Consider the following 17,092-nt stretch of genomic DNA (forward strand, 5'->3'; position numbering starts at 1 on the left):
AACATTGCGAGTGAACAATGAGGTAAATCCCAAGGTGTGGTCACCCCATCACTCCAGTGCTTTTCGACACAACTTCCTGCAATGATGAAGATCTGTGCCGTCCAATCCAGCTGCCACCAGGCACTACTGAGCTGCTGAAAGACAGTCAGTGTGACTGAGGATATGAATTTTTGTTTTAATATAATTTAAATTTATTTGTATAGTGGTCTGGTCTCTTTTAAGCCAATATTACAGAGAAAAAAGAGGCAAAAATAAAGAATTTTAAGAAGTGACATCACAACCAAATGTAAATACAACTATATTTCTATATACTAGCAGTAAACACTGGAAAACAAAATTAAAACCCATTCTGTTTACCATTATGTCAATAAATATAAATTAAAACACTGATTTCTTTAGTCAGAATGGGTACAGTTCATAATAGGTAGATTATACCTCAATAAATGATGAAAAAAATACTTAGGTAACAAAAGGTAAGATTTCTATATTGAAAATGACAAAACTGCTGGGAAAAATTAAAGAAGACATAAATTGAGAGAAATACTATGTTGATGGATGGAACACTGAATACTGTTAAGATGTTAATTCTCCCTAGACTCATCTATAGAGCCAACACAATTGCAATGAAAATATTAACAGGGAAAAGTCTTAGCAGATTTTTTATTAGAAACTGAAAAGTTAAATTTAAAATTTACTTGGAAATGCAAACAACCTAGAAGAGTCGAAACAAACTTGAAAAAGAAGTTGCCTTCAAAATTTACTTTAAAGCTACAGTAAATAAGACTGTGGTTTTGGCATATAAACAAGTAGCGGATGGAGGAGAGTCCAGAAACATATAGAGAAAAGAGCCCAGACATATATGGTCAACTGATTTTCAATAAAGGGTGCCAAGGTAATTCAACAGGGGAAAGAACAGTATTTTCAACATATGGCACTAAAACCACTACATATCATTTAGAAAAATAAAACCTCAATAAGTATCTCAAACCACACCCAAAAAGTAATTCAAGATGAATCATAAACCTAGACATACAAGCTGAGATGATAAAGCTTCATTCATAGGAAAATACCTCTTTGATCATAAGTGAGGCAAAGATTTCTCAAGACACAAAAAGCATTAACCATAAAAGAAAAATATAATAGTTTTGTAAACTATCAAAACTGAAACCTTTTGCTCTTCAAAAGATATCACTAAGAAAATGAAAAGTCAACCACAGCTTAGAAGAAAATATTCACGATAATTTTTCATGCTAACTTTCTTTACCTGACATTCAGAACACCTGTATCTGGAATGAATACCTATATCACCTGCAACCCAACAATAAAATATCAAACAATAAAGATGAAAGATCGGAACAGAAACTTCACAAAGGAAGATATGTACATGATCAATAAGCACATGAAAATGTGCTCAGAATCGTTAGTCATCTCGGACCGCAAATTAAAATCACAATAAAAAAACACTTCTCACGTTTAGAATGTCTAAATTAGAGACTGACCACACTAAATGTTGATGCATATACAGAACCCCACCTAGAGCCTGTGCTCTACAAGAGAAGCCACCACAATGAGAAGCCTGTGCACCGCAATGACAGAGTAGCCCCTGCTCACCGCAACTAGAGAAAGCTCACGCGCAGCAATGAAGACCCAACACAGCCAATAAATAATAAAATTAATAAGTAATAGGATATTGTTTACTTTGTGGTGGAAGGCTGGGACTTGCTCAGCTGGATAGGTTCACTTGGTAAAAACCCACCATATTGCAGAATTACAATTTGTGTTTTTCTACAAAGTTTAAAAAACCACCAACCCAATTTTTCTCCCCAGTCTTCTTCCCCTACATCTCAGCAGAATGGCAACTCTATCCAGCTGTTCAGGACAAATACAGGGAAGCCATGCTCACCTTCCTCCTTTCGCGCACCTCACACAATTCAATGCAAACCTGTTGGCTCTCTCACATCTGCCCCCTGCTGATCGGCCTCCCATCAGGTCTCCTTTCTCTCACCGTTCTTCCCTTCAGTCTGTTCTCTATATGGCAGCCGCAGCAACCGTTTTAAAACATACATCAGCTCACCTTACATGTTTGCACCAAAGCCCTCCCAATGCCTGTGAAGCCCCCCGTGATCTCGCCCCACCACTGTCCTCCCTGCTCATTCCAGCTACAGAGGCCTTCTTGCTGCTGCTTGGATGTGCCAAACATGCTCGTGCCTTAGGGCCTTTGCACGTGCTGCTCTCACCGACGTCCACACGGCTTGCTCACTCACCCTCGTTCAGCTTCCTGCTTGCTGACCCCTCAGAGGCCGTCCCTGTATTACTGTATTATTTTATTTGCAATCACATTCTATACCCATTACTCCAACTTTCGTTTTCTTCACAGTTCTTACTATCAAACGGTAATATATTAAACAATTAGTTTGCTGTAAGACCCATTGATAGGTACTTTTTGTTTTGTTCACAACTATGTATACTCCCATCACCTAAATAGCACATATTTTTACTGAGTGTGTTTAATCACTAAATATAATGAGACACAAGACCTTCATGTAGAAGGACATAAAGTTTTAAAGACATTAAGAAGAAAGATGGATCATATTCATGGACAGGAAGCCCAAATATCATAAAAAGTCAATTATCCCAAAATTAGTCTGAAAATCTGGTGTTAAGTTCAGTTAAAACCCTCACTTTTTCATAACATTTAACATGATCACCTCAAAGTTCATACGGCAATGCAAAGGACTCAGAGTAGTCCTGATAACAAAAAGGTGTGTGTATATGGTGAAGGGAGGATTGTTCTAGATATTTTAAGTGTAACAAGGATCTAGGCCAGAACACCTGTGGGCGATTCATACCCTCACGTCCCTTCTCTGACTCACAGGGCTGGATGTCCAGGAGCTACATTTCCCTGGACGCTGCCAGCAGGTTTCTCATTAGATTCCCAATAAAAGGCACTCATAAAATCTGAGGGCAGAAGAAAAGCAGAATATTTTTGCTCCTTTGTCAAGGATGGGCAGATGTGTGATAAACTTTAGCAGATGTGAGATTCTACAGCATCCTTCAGGTGTTTTTTGTAAATCGTCATTATTGGTGACCACTGATTATTATTATTTTGGGGGGCTGTGGATGGGTCTTTATTGCTGCACACGGGCTTAGTTGCTCTGTGGCATGTGGGATCTTCCCGGACCAGGGATCGAACCCGTGTCTCCTACACTGGCAGGCGGATTCCTAACCACTGTACACCAGGGAAGTCCCAACAACTGATTATTTCCAGAGATTTTCTGTGGTTTCTGTACCTTCCTGACTCCCTATAGTGGTGAACCTGAGAGGTGGCAGTCAGTCACTTCCTGCACCTTTACTCTTCCAGTTCCGCTGCTGTTTTAGTAAGCACCCAATTCTCAATTCTCCACACTAAATTTGTGCTTGCTTAAAATACTTAGAGTGGTTTGTTTTCCTGACTGGACCCTGGCTGAATGAAAAGTTATGGTACATAAGAGAGAGTGGTAATGATTAGCACTAGAATAAACATCTAGACTAAAGAAACAAAGCTCAGAATTAGACTCATGCATATATGGAAACTTGGTATTTACAGAAGTGAAAATGCAGATCAGTTTCATGGATAGTTCATAGGGCAATACTAGCTTATATATCAAAATATGAACTATCCAATAAAGACTGCTTGGACCCATTTCATAACAAAAACCTATTTCAAAAGAAAAAAAACAACAACAACCCTGGGATCCCTAATTCTTACATCCATGAGAATCAATACCAGGCGAATTAAAGCTTTAAATGTGAAAAATAACTTTTTATAAGCTTTATAGAAGAATATTATTTCAGTTAAGAAAAGATTTCTTAAAATAAGACACAAAAAACATAAACCATAAAGGAAATTAACTTCTGTACATCTAAAAGCATCTTAAGCTCTCTCTCTCCTCTTTTCCCTCCCAGAATATTCAGAACAAAACCCCGCAGTGGTTCTGAGCAAGGCAGGTATCCACACAGGAGGAGCGTGGTGGCCCAAGGGGGATGGCAGAGTCTCAACAGGATGAGGAAGGCCATGCAGGGTGTCAGAACACAGGCTGCAGGAGGAGATGCTGGGGTGCTGGGGCCTGAGTGAGTGAGGGGAGCATCCACCTGGGTCACTGGCAGCAGTGGGATTGATCAAAAACACAAATATATTAAGGATAATGGGAGTCAGGTTTCTCACTGATGGTGAAGGAGTTACAGATATAAGAAAACTAGAACGAACCCTGTATGGTGTTGGATTGGAATTGGAGGAACTGGTGTAAACTGTTTACAATCTTTCAGTTGATCAATCGATAAATATATAGATATATTCCCTACCTCCAACTAGGGATGGTGGTGGCTGGCAGCAGCAACACCCCAATAGGAATGAAAACATCAGACACTCAGACGTCGGCTTCTAAATACCATTCATCATTGAAAGGAAACAGGGCTCTTTGGAAAATGGCCGATTCCAGGGTTGGAACATGGAAGGAACATCTTCTGCACCTGAAAGTTAAAAAGCTCTCAAAAAATGTTTGGAACAGGGACCTCCCTGGTGGTCCAGTGGTTGAGAATCCATCTTGCAATGCAGGGGATGTCAGTTCAATTCCTGGTCGGAGAACTAAGATCCCACATGCCAGGGGTTAACTAAGCCCACGCACTGCAACAAAAGATCCTGCGTGCTGCTACTAAGACCCGACACAGCCAAAAAATAATAATAAAAATAAATTAAAAATTGTGACACGTCAAAAGCTTACAGATGACAACCTAAATGGGCTCCCACTAGCCAAGTCAGGCTCCACTTGAATATCAAAATAAATAATACTAGTATCAATGTATAATCCATTGAATAAAATAAGAAACCAGGATTCCAAACTGAAAGTTTGATGAGAAACGAGTTTCCATCCATAGAATTTCTTTTCTTTTTTTAAAGATTTCCCACGTCACTCTGTATCACGCTCATGCTCTCCTCTACCTTCTGGGATACGTGGCATACACTTGCTGTTTTTTTTTTTTTTAAGATTTATTAGTTTATTTTTATTTTTGGCTGCATTGAGTCTCCGTTGCTGCAGACAGGCTTTCTCTAGTTGTGGTGCACAAGCTTCTCATTGTGGTGGCTTCTACTCTAGGCATGTGGGCTTCAGTAGTTGTGGCATGTGAGCTCAATAGTTGTGGCTCACAGGCTCTAGAGCACAGGCTCAGTAGTTGTGGCGCACGGGCTTAGCTGCTCTGCAACATGTGGGATCTTCCTGGACCAGGGCTCAAACCCATGTCCCCTGCACTGGCAGGAGGATTCTTAACCACTGCGCCACCAGGGAAGTCCCTATGACATACGCTTGTAATTACTCTTTTAATGTCCTTGTTTAATTTCACCACCTGTGCCATTTCTTGTCAATTCTGAATGCATTTTATCCTCATTAAGGATCATACTTTCCTACTTTGCATCCCCTAATTATTGGTTAGATGCTGAAACATTTATGTTGTTGGGTGCTGGTTTTTTGGGGGGGAGGGCTATTACTTTAAACTTTTTTACACTTTGTTTTGGGATGTGGTTAACTTACTTGGAAACAGTTTGAAAGCCCTCTTTGGAGGTTGCTTTTGAGCTGGTTCCTACGTTAGGATCAGAGCAGCCTGTAGTCCAAGGCAAATTCATCTCCACCACTGAGTCACCTTCTGAGAACAATCCAATGCCACGTATTATGAGGTTTCTCCATCCTGGCTGCTGGGAACATGAACTCCAGCAATCCTCCCTTATCTGAGGGGGATACAGTCCAAGACCCCCAGCAGATGCCTGAAACCAAGGTTAGTACCGAACCCTATATATACAATGTTTTTTTCCTAGGACTCCTGTCAATAATTTAAAAGTCAATAGGGCCATTACTAAAATAGGGGTTACCTGAACACAAGCACTGCAATACTGTGACAGTCAATCTGACACCCGAGAGGCTACTAAGTGACTAACAGGCAAGTAGCATACACAGTGTGGATACGCCAGACAAAGGGATGATTCACGTCCTGAGTGGATTCATCATACTACTCAGAACAGCACGGCAATTTAAAACTTAAGAATTATTTCTCGAATTTTCAATTTCATAGTTTCAGACTATGGTTGACTGTGGGTAAATGAAACCACAGAAAGCAAATCCGTGGATAAGGGGGGACTACAGTATTCCCATCCCTTTGAGCTCCACAAATCGTCCTTTCTGCTCATTATGGTGGTTCTATCCCCAGCCTCACAAAGGTGCTGAAGACTTGAGGAGAAGCCTTTGAAGATCTCCAAAGCTCTCTCCCTGTTACTCTCTCCTGCCCTGTGCATTCCAGCCATGTAGACCTCCCCTAATCCTCAACCTCACCTTTGAATAAATTCCCCTTTCCTGTGATAAGGCCAGGAATGTTTTACATTGTTTCAAAAATGCTTTTCCATAAAATATTTACCAATTGCAAACAGAAAAAGAGTGACTTTACATAAAGAAGCCTGGCAGACATCATTTTAATGGAGTGAACAAAATAAATCTCATCATCAATGGAACAATTTGGAATCATGTGCCATTTTATATGAAAGGTCCTCACTGGGGGCACAGCATTACCTCTGTGATATTCCTGCCAAAGACGTACAACCTGAATCTAATCATGAGGAAACATCAGGCAAACTCAAACTGAAAGACATTCTACAATTGGTTTGTGAACTGCATAAACATTTAAGAAAGTAATTTGATAACTATGAAAGATATTTCTACTCTATGACTCAGCAACTGAGCTCCTAAATACATATTCTAGAGGAATGCATACATGTGTAAAAGAATAGACCTATTGGAGGGTCCATCATGGTGGTATTATAGCAAAACGTTAAAACCAACTTAAATACCCATCAAGAAGAGAACGATGAAATAGAGAGCAACGAAAAAGGATGAACTAGAGCTACACACACCAACACAGATAAATCCCATCAACAATGAGTAAAATTAATCTATTACAGATATGCATGGGAATTATAACAGGAGACAATATAATCTGGGAGGAATAGACCAGCAGTTTCAATTATATTTATTGGGTTGGCCAGAAGGTTCATTTGTTTTTTCTGTAAGATGTCTCTAGTAGCACTTAGTTGTCTTTAACTTCATTCGAAATACTTTTGCTAGAATGTATGTGACAGCTGTCACATCAGCATGCATTTAAACAAAGACATCAAAATTGGTGAATTTTTGTGTAGCCATTTTAATATTGAAGATGGATTAAAAAAAAGCAACATTTTCATCATATTATGCTTTATTATTTCAAGAAAGGTAAAAACGCAACTGAAACACACAAAAAGATTTGTGTAGTGTATGGAGAAGGTGCTGTGACTGATCGTGTCAAAAGTGGTTTGCCAAGTTTCATACTGGAAGTTTCATGAGGGATGATGCGCCACGGTCAGGTAGACCAGCTGAAGTTGACAGCAATCAAATGGAAACAATAATTGAGAACAATCAAGGTTATACCATGCGGGAGAGAGCCAACATGCTCAAAATATCCAAAGTAAGCGCTGAAAGGCATTTGCACCAGCTTGGTTATGTGAATCGCTTTGATGTTTGGGTTCCACATAAATTAAGTGAAAAGAAACCTTGTTGACTATATTTCCACATGCGATTCTCTACTGAAACGTAATGAAAACGTATATTTACATAACACATATATATTCTTCAACTTCCAAAAAGGTTTTGAGAAGCTGTAAATAAAAGCACAGAATCCATAAAAACAAAAATAAGAGTCAAGTAATCAGGAGGGCAGAGGAAGAAAATAAGTGAATTATACACACTAGAGGATTCTGTAGATTGTTGTCTGTGATCATTCATACAGCCTCCTCCCAAGGGCTCCTCCAAGTAGGGATGGTACACAGCAGCAAGCATAGGATGGCACTTTAAAAAAAAGTTTTAATTTAAGTATAGTTGATTTACACTGTTGTGTTAATTTCTGCTGTACAGCAAAGTGATTCAGTTACACACATATATACTATTTTTCATATTCTTTTCCATTATGGTCTATCACAGGATATTGAATACAGTTCCCTGTGCTGTACAATAGGACCTTCTTTATCCATTCTTTATAGAATAGTTTGCATCTGATAATCCCAAACTCCCAAACCTTTCCTCCCCCCAGCCCCTCTCCCTTGACAACCACAAGTCTATTCTCTACATGCGTCTTTTTCTGCTTCATTGAAATGTTCAGTTGTGTTGTATAAGGGTTATCATACGGTATTTGTCTTTCTTTTTGTGACTTACTTCGCTTAGTGCGATCATCTCTAGGTCCATCCATATTGCTGCAATGGCTCTCTTTCCTTTGAATCTATGTTAGCGACAAATGGCATCCAATCTCTGTGCTCAGAGACTTGGCCTGCGGCCCACACTCTGCTCCTTCCTGAGGCTTCCAGCTGCCCAAGTTACTCCTTCCACACGAAGGCCCTTAATGATGCTGCTACTTGTTTTCATCATCTTTTTTTTTTTTCCAAAATGACTAAAAAGGCTTTGAGATGACTTCCAGAAAACATTATGTGAGGAGTCCCTGAATCCTTGAGACCACAGACTAGTTACGAAGCCACTAAAAGGAAGTCTCAACACGGCCAAATTCTGCTGGTCCCAGCAGTGCCCTAAGCATCTGTCATGAACTTGAGGATCAAAAGGTTAGTGAACATTTCCTATTTAGTACTTTCTGGATTTTCTGCTCTGGCTTTCTCCTCTGTCCCTTGCTGTGCTCTGAACTCCAGGCAGAGGATTTTATGTTTATTGTAGAATGAACTGAAAAAAGGGAAATAGTGGAACTGAGAGGGCTTTCTGTTAATGTGACTCATAAACTTTAATGGTTTATTTCCCTGAAAGACATCCAATTACCACAGCTCTAATATCTTTGCTAATCTTGTATTAAAATGTTTTTTTAAAGGGCAACATGTCAATGAATAGTATCTCCACTTCCCATTTTCTGAAAATTAAGCTGAACCTTTAAATAATATCATGAAAATAAACATTTTAATTCATCAGAATTAGAATATGGTTAACAGATAAACATTTCCCGACTTTTCCAAATAAGCTCAGAATTCCCTTCTAAGAGCATTATATCATACAATAATTTGCCAACTAGAACATTCAGCATGATTTAAGGAAACATCCAAGATATGTTAAATTTCTTAACTTGAGAAGCACTCTGGATTCAGTGGCCCAGTTTCCACAGTTCACATGAAGCAACAGAGTGGCTGCACCGTTTTACATTCCCAACAGCAGTACATGGGATTTCCAATTTCTCCATATCCTCACCACCAGCTGTCCTTTGATTATGGCCATCCTGGTGGGTGTGAAGTGGTGTCTCATTGTGGTTTTCATTTGCATTTCCCTGACGGCTGATGATGGGAGCATCTTCTCACATGCTTATTAACATTTGTGTATCCCTTGGAGAAGTATCTGTTGGGATCCTCTGCCCATTTTCTATGTGGGTTGTCTTTTTATTATTGAGTTGTAGGAATGCTTTAAATATTCTAGATAGAAACCTGTTTTCCAATATGATTTACAAATACAGGCATACCTTGCAGATATTGCAAGTTCAGTTCCAGACCATCAAAATAAAGCAAACGTTGCAAGAAAGCGGGTCACACAAATGTTCTGGTTTCCCAGTGCATATGAAAGTTGTGTTTACAGTATATTGTAGTCTGTTAGGTGTGCAATAGCATTATATCATTAAAACAATGTTCCTACCTTAATTAAAAAAATACTTTATTGCTAAAAAATGCTAATCATCTAAGCCTTCAGCGTGTCATACATAATCTTTTTGCAATAGTAACATCAAAGATCACAGATCATCGTAACAAATATAATGAAGAAGTTTGAAATACTGCAAGCATTACAAAATGTGACAGAGACAAGAAGTGAGCAAATGAGGCTGGAAAAATAGTGCTGACAGACTTGCTTGACAGGGTTGCCACAAACCTCCAATTTTGAAAAACACAGTTCCTGTGAAGCTCAACAAAGCAAAGCACAATGAAACAAGTTCTGCCTGTAGTTTCCCCTTGATGCTGTTTTTGGAAGCACCTAAGTTTTCATTTAGATGAAGTTCAATATATTTGTTTTTTCTTTTGGTACCATATCAGAGAAACTATTGTTTAATCCAAGATCACAATGATTTCATGTCTACATTTTCCTCTAAGAGTTTCATAGTTTTAGTTAATATTTAGGTCTTTAATCCATTTTTAGTTAATTTTTGTATAATACAGGGGGTCCAAATCTATTCTTTTGCATCCTTGTCTTGGCAACCTTGTCAAAAATCAGTTGACCATACATGTGTGAGTTTATTTCTGGACTCTCAATTATATTCCATTGGTATACATAATGGAGAACCTCAGTTTTTTCCTTCCTATGTAGGGAAAAACCCAGTTCTTCCCTACTGTTTTTCTCTCCTGTGAGTCTCCTTTACTATTCACATAGAACACTTCACTTCTGATACTTCTGGTCACCAAAAGGGTGGGTTTTTCCCTCCACAACAAGCAAATCTCCAACACCACGTGGGTGTTCTACAATTTAATTCAATTCTGACACTACCCTCAGATAGCATCAGATCCCACAGGTGAGGGCTCAGTCTCAAGAGACTGCACCTCCCACCCCAACTTCAGACACCAGTCTCAAGCTCAGGTTATCACCTGGACTTCTGACGGACTACAGATGGGAGGTTCCAACAATCCCCTCCTCAGGTTCGATTAATTTGCTAAAGTCTGCCAGAACTCAGCGAAACACTCATGTTTACCAGTTTATTAAACAACATGATAAAGAATACAGATGAAGAGATACACAGGGCCAAGTATGAGAGGGTCCCAAGTGTACGAGCTTCTGTATCTGTGGAGTTTGGGTGGATCACCCTTCTGGATGGATGTGTTCTACAGCCCGGAAGCTCTCTGAACCCCATACTATTGGGTTTTCATGGGAGCTTCCTCATGTAGGCGTTAACTCCATTTTCAGCCTTTCTCCCTTCTCAAGAGAATTGGGGATGGACCTGAAAATTCCACGCTTCTAATCATGGCTTAGTCTCTCTGGCAACCAGCTCTCATTCAGAAGCCCACCCAGAGTTGCCTCATTAGAACAAAAGACACTCCTATTAACCAAGAGTTTCAGAAGCCCCTTGTCAGGAACTGGGGTCAAAGACCAAAATTAGAACAAAAGATGTTCCTAGGCTCTTATCATGTAGAAAATTACAAGGGTTTTAGGAGCTCTGTGACAGGAACTGGGGGAAGAAACCAATCTCTCTCTCTCACTGTCAACATGCCTACGCTTTTGCCAGTAATACACTGCTTGATTACTGTAGCTTTGTAGTAAGTTTTGAAATCTGGATATGTCTCCTCAACTTGTTCTTTTTCAAGATTGTTTTGGCTATTTTGGGTCCCTTGACTTTCCATATGAATTTTGGATCAGCCTGTCAATTTTTGTACAGAAGCCAGTTGAGAGTTTGATAAAGACTGACTAAATTTGTAGATCAACTTACAGAGTATTGCTGTCTTAAAAATACTGTCTTCTGACCCATACACATGGAATGTCTTTCCATATACTGTATCTAGGTCTTCCTCAACTTCTATGTTTTGTGCTTTCAGAGTATACGTGCTATGGGTTGAATTGTGCCTCCTGCAAAGGATGCTGAGGTCCTAACCCCCAGTACCTGGAAATATGATCTTATCTGGAAATGGAGATCTGAGTTGAGATCATTAGAGTGCACACTAATTCAGCATGACTGGTGTCTTTATTAATAGAGAAAATTTGGACACACAGACAGACACACACTCAGGCAGAGAACACCATGTGATCAGAGTGATACAGAAGAAGCCAGGAAAGCCAAAGGTTACTACCAAAACACAAGTTAGGAGAGCAGCATGGAATCTATTCTCCCTTGCAGCCCTGAGAAGGAATTAACCCTGCTGACACCCTGATTTTGGATTTCTAGCCTCCAGAACTATGAGACAATAAATTTTGTTGTTTAATACACCCAGTTTGTGGTACTCTGATACGTACTCCTAGCAGGCTAACAGAATATGATCTGAACTTTTTTGGTTAAATTTATTCCTAAGTATTTTACTCTTTTCAATGCTACTATAAATGGAATTATGTTCTTAATTTCATTTTTGGTTTGTTCATTGCAAGTGAACAGAAATACAAATGATTTTTGAATACCGCTCTTGTATCCTCTAATCTTACCAAACTTGATTACTAGTTCTAATAGTTTTTCAGTATATTCCTTAGGATTTTCTATGCGAGACCATGACATCTGCAAATAGAGTTTTCTCCTTTGTGTCCAATCTGGATGCCTTTTATTTCCTTTTCTTACTGTCCTGGCTACAGCCTCCAATACAGTATTGATTAGCAGTGGGGAGAACAGACATTCTTGTCTTGCTCATGATATTAGGGAGAAACCATTCAGTCTCTCTCTCATTAAGTACAATGATAGTTTTTCTTAAATACCCTTCACCACAGAGGAAGTTCCCTTCTACTCCTAGTGTGTTGTGATTTTTATCATCAAGTCATGTTGACTTCTGTTAGAAGTCTTTTCTGCATCTACTGAAGTGATCATGTGTTACTGTCCTTTATTCTATTACTGTAGAGTAATACAATAACTGATTTTTGAATGTTAAAAACAACCTTGCATTCCTGCAATAAATCTGTTTTTTGGTGTTTAATACTTTACATGTATTGCAGATTTGGTCTGCTAGTATTTTGTTGAGGACTTTTGCATTTGTATTTGAGATGTTGGTCTGTAGTTTTCTTTTTCTGTAATGTTATGTCTGGTTTGGTATCAGGGTAGCAGTGGCCTCAAAGAGTAAGTTGTGAAGTATTCCCTTCTATTTTGGGGGAAAAGTTTGTGAAGAATTGGTATTAATTCTTCATTAAGTGTTTGGCAGAATTCAGAAGTAATGTCACCTGAACTGGAGCTTTTCTTTGCTGGAAGATATTTAAATACTAATTCAATTTATTAAATATATATACATATATTTTCAGAGTTACTTTTTCTTCTTTAGTTTTGGAAATTTGCGTTTTCCTAAAAAACTGTCTATTTCATCTAAGGTGTCATTTTTGATATCTAAGTTATCTAATGTCTATTATGAACTTAAAGAAGTTCATAACATTCCATAACATGTGGGCTTATAATCATGTCCCCTCTTTCCAGTCTCGATTCTGGTAATTTGTGTCTTTTTTCTTGGTAGCATAGCAAAACACAATATTTAAAATCTTTCCAAAGAACTATTGCTTGGTTTCATTGATTTTCTTTTGATTTTATGTTTTCTATTTCATTGACTTCTGTTTGGAATTATTTCCTTCCTTACACAAGCTTTATTTAATCCTCTGCTCCTAACTTCAGGTAGAAGCTTAGGTTATTACTTTTGGATCTTTCTCCTTTACTAATGTGTTTAAAGCGATAACTTTCTAAGCACTATTCTTGTTGCACCCATACATTTTTAATGTTGTATATTCATTTTAACTCAGTTCAAGTATTCTATAATATCCCTTATTTCCTCTTTGACTCACAGATCATGCAGAAATATATTAATATTCAAGTATTCAGGGATTTTCCAAGTTTCCTTCTACTGTTAATTCTGTTGTGGCTGAAGAAAATAATTTGTTGTTGATTTCAAATGTAATTCTCTTGCACTGAAGTGTACATAATTTGAGTAATTTCAATCTTACAAAATTTGGTAACAATAGTGGTCCACATGCACTATGTAAGAATGTGTGCTCTACCACTGCTGGTTGGAGAGATCTATCTACTGCAGTTAGATCGAGTTTTCTACATTCTTGATGACTTTCTGTCTAGTTTCTCTATCAATTACTAAGAGAAGAGTATTGAACTCTCCAACTCTAATTGCTGAACTGTCTCTTTTTCCTTTGAATTTTATCTGTTTTTGCTTCAGATATTTCAGAGCTCTATTGTTAGGTGTATTTATAATTTTTAAATCTTTCTGAATTTTTGGCTCTTCTAACATGAAATGTTATTCTTTCGTTTCTAGTAGTATTCTAAAGTCTATTTTGCTTGATAATAATACAACTCCTCCAGCTCTTTTACGATTGTTTGCATTGTGTATCTTTTTCTGTCCTTTTGCATTCAACCTATTTGTGTTTTTGAATTTAAAGCCTCTTGTAGATAGCACATATTTTGGATCTTGCAGTTTGACAAACCTTGTCTTAGCTTGGAATATTTACTCCATATTTAATGTAATTATATATGGCTGGATTTACATCTGCCAATTTTCTATTTTTTTCCTATGGCTTACTGTTATCATTATTGAGGGATACATAGACCCTACAGTATACAGGACCATAATTAACTTTATCAGTTCCCTGTTTTATATTTGGATTTCTAATTTTTCACTCTTATAACTACTATTAAGAAAAACTAGTGTATCTGTTTCTTTGAAATAAATTTGAAATTACTAGGTCAAAGGTTTTATATATTTTATATTTATATATACACATACACACACACAACCAAATTCCTTCTCAGAAAGCTGAATTCATTCATACGCTTACAAACAACACTTGATGGTGCTTGGTCTCCCATCTTGTGCCCAAACTGGGTTTTGTCCATGTTCTGAATCTTAATCTTTGGTAATCTGATTGCATTTTATTAACTTCCATTTCTTTATAAATATAGCTGATTTTTTCCCTTTAAAATTTTTAATTTTATGATATGCTTACAAGGGTAGACCTTATTCCAAAATTATAAATGTGCAAGCCAATTTTCTTGAACTCTAGTTAATAGTATACAGTTGACCCTTGAACAACACAGGTTTGAAGTGTGCACGCCCGCTTATATGTGGATTTCTCTCAATGGTTAATACAGTACTACACAATCCATGGTTGGCTGAATCTGCAGATGTGGGACTAAGGAACCAAGGAGGGCAAGCTATAAAAGTTATACATGGGACTTTCGACTACCTGGAAGGTCTGCACCCCTAGCCCCCATGTTATTCAAGGGTCAACTGTACATGCTGAAATATTCAGGGGAATACTGATATCTGAAGTTTACTTTGAAATGAATTTAAAAAATTAGATTGATTGAAGGATGAACAGATGGATAGGTATGTGACAACAAAAACACTAAAAACCTAAATGCTGAGTATATAAGTGTTCACTTTAAAATTCTTCCAACTTTTCTGAATGTCTGAAAATTTCTGTAACAAAATGATGCAAAAAAACCCACATTTGCTTCTGGTACTTTAGTGATTTCTTCTTTTTTAAAAAATCCAATCTGTTTCTGCCAGAGATTCACACCATTTAAAGTACTGCAGCTTGGGACTTCCTAGGTGGTGCAGTGGTTAAGAATTTGTCTGCCAATGAGGGGACACAGGTTTGATCCCTGCCCCAGGAAGATAGCACATGCCGCGGAGCAACTAAGCCCGTGTGCCGCAACTATTGAGACTGCGCTCTAGAGCCCATGAGCCACAACTATCAAGCTCATGTGCCGCAACTACTGAAGCCTGCACACCTAGAGCCCGTGCTCCACAACAAGAGAAGCCACCAAAATGAGGAGCCTGCACACCACAATGAAGAGTAGTCCCTGCTCGCCGCAACTAGAGAAAGCCCATGTGCAGCAACGAAGACCCAACGCAGCCAATAAATAAGTAAATAATTTTAAAAAAGAAAAAAGTACTGCAGCTCTATAGTGCATTCTAATGTTTATAGAGAAACTCTTCTCATGCTTCTTCAAAATTTTCTTTAACTTTAAAATAAACTTATTAAACTAAAAAATCCTGTTTTATTCTTAAGATAAACTCTTCAACTTCCAAATAATTCTGCTTCCATTTTTGTTGGAATTGCATTAAGTATAAATATTATTTAGGAAAGTATTGCAATACTGTTTTTCCACTCAAGTATGTTTCTCCATCTATTCAAATGTTCATTTTCTTTATTAAAATTCTATAACTTTCTCTAAATAGAACTCTGCATATTTCTTGTTAAATTTATTACTCCTAGATAGTTTATAGTTCTGTTGCTATTGCAAATGGGTCTTTTCTCCCATTATATTTTCTCAACTGTTAGTTCTGGTATATAGAAAAAAACTACTAAGTTTTAAAAAATTTGCTTATATCTGGCTATGTTTCTATGTTTTTTTGAGTTGATTCTTTTGGATTTTCAAAATACCCATAAACTGTCTGTGTTTTACTGGATGCAGTTTGATCTAGGTAAGTCGTATGATAAGGGATAGAGGGAGACAACAGGAGTAGGAGATTAAAAGTTATATCACAGCATCATGCCAATACTTAATGGTGTTTATGACAAGAAACTTTGCTTCATGAGAACACATGCAGGCTAGTCAGAGAAGTAAACAGTTATACTCAGAGACATTGCTAATTGCTAAAAGCAGCTTAGTGAATATAATTGTGAATGCTTTTATAGATGCTGTGAGACACTATTACAATGATACAGTAGCGATTGTATTGTAGCTACTGCTGCTTTATTTAATGTTATTTTGAGTATTTTAATCCTTCAAATGTAAAGCCCAAAATTCCAGTATTCAAAGTGTATGATATGCTATGTGCTATTTAGGAAGAAAATATAAGTTCTCGCAATATTAGTTTATACATCTAAGACAAGTTTCATTTAAAAAATAAGCTTTTGGTTAGTACTGAGTTTTGTTTTGGAGAGCTTTGTTGTATTCAACTAGATAGGATAACTTGAAAGTTCATTTGGAAATATAAAGGTAGAAAAACTCTGAGGGGGAATATATATATGCGTGTGTGTGTGTATATGTATTTAAAAACAAACAAATAAGCCATACAAAACAGTAAAAGCCTCAGTAAGTGTGGTTCTAGCAGGCAACAGGAAGGCCAATGAAGACAACCTACGGAACAGGAGAAAATATTTGCAAACCATGTATCTGATAAGGGGTTAATATCCAAAATACATAAAGAATTTATACAACTTAATAGCAGAAAAACAATCTGATTTTTTTAAATGGGCAAAGGATTTCTTTTTTCTTTCTGGCCATGCAGTGTAGCCTGCAGGATATTAGATCCCTGACCAGGGACTGAACCCGGGCAATGAGTCCTAACCACTGGACTGCCAGGAGCAAAGGAAGTGAATAGACATTTTTC

At 37.7% G+C, this 17,092-nt stretch overlaps 1 long non-coding RNA gene across 2 annotated transcripts in view; it reads right to left on the minus strand.

The window, feature by feature from the left end:
- Nucleotides 1-17,092, minus strand: part of LOC130858511 (uncharacterized) — a 63,130-nt gene that overhangs the window by 22,236 nt on the left and 23,802 nt on the right. The window contains exon 2 of one of the 2 annotated variants that reach the window (XR_009055067.1): nt 7,799-7,898. The exons of the other annotated variant lie outside the window; for it this stretch is intronic. This is a non-coding gene — a long non-coding RNA (uncharacterized LOC130858511). The remainder of the gene's footprint in view (nt 1-7,798; nt 7,899-17,092) is intronic. 2 annotated transcript variants of the gene reach the window in all.

The sequence above is a fragment of the Hippopotamus amphibius genome, chromosome 8 (assembly GCF_030028045.1).
Source record: "Hippopotamus amphibius kiboko isolate mHipAmp2 chromosome 8, mHipAmp2.hap2, whole genome shotgun sequence".
NCBI classification, from domain to species: domain Eukaryota; kingdom Metazoa; phylum Chordata; class Mammalia; order Artiodactyla; family Hippopotamidae; genus Hippopotamus; species Hippopotamus amphibius.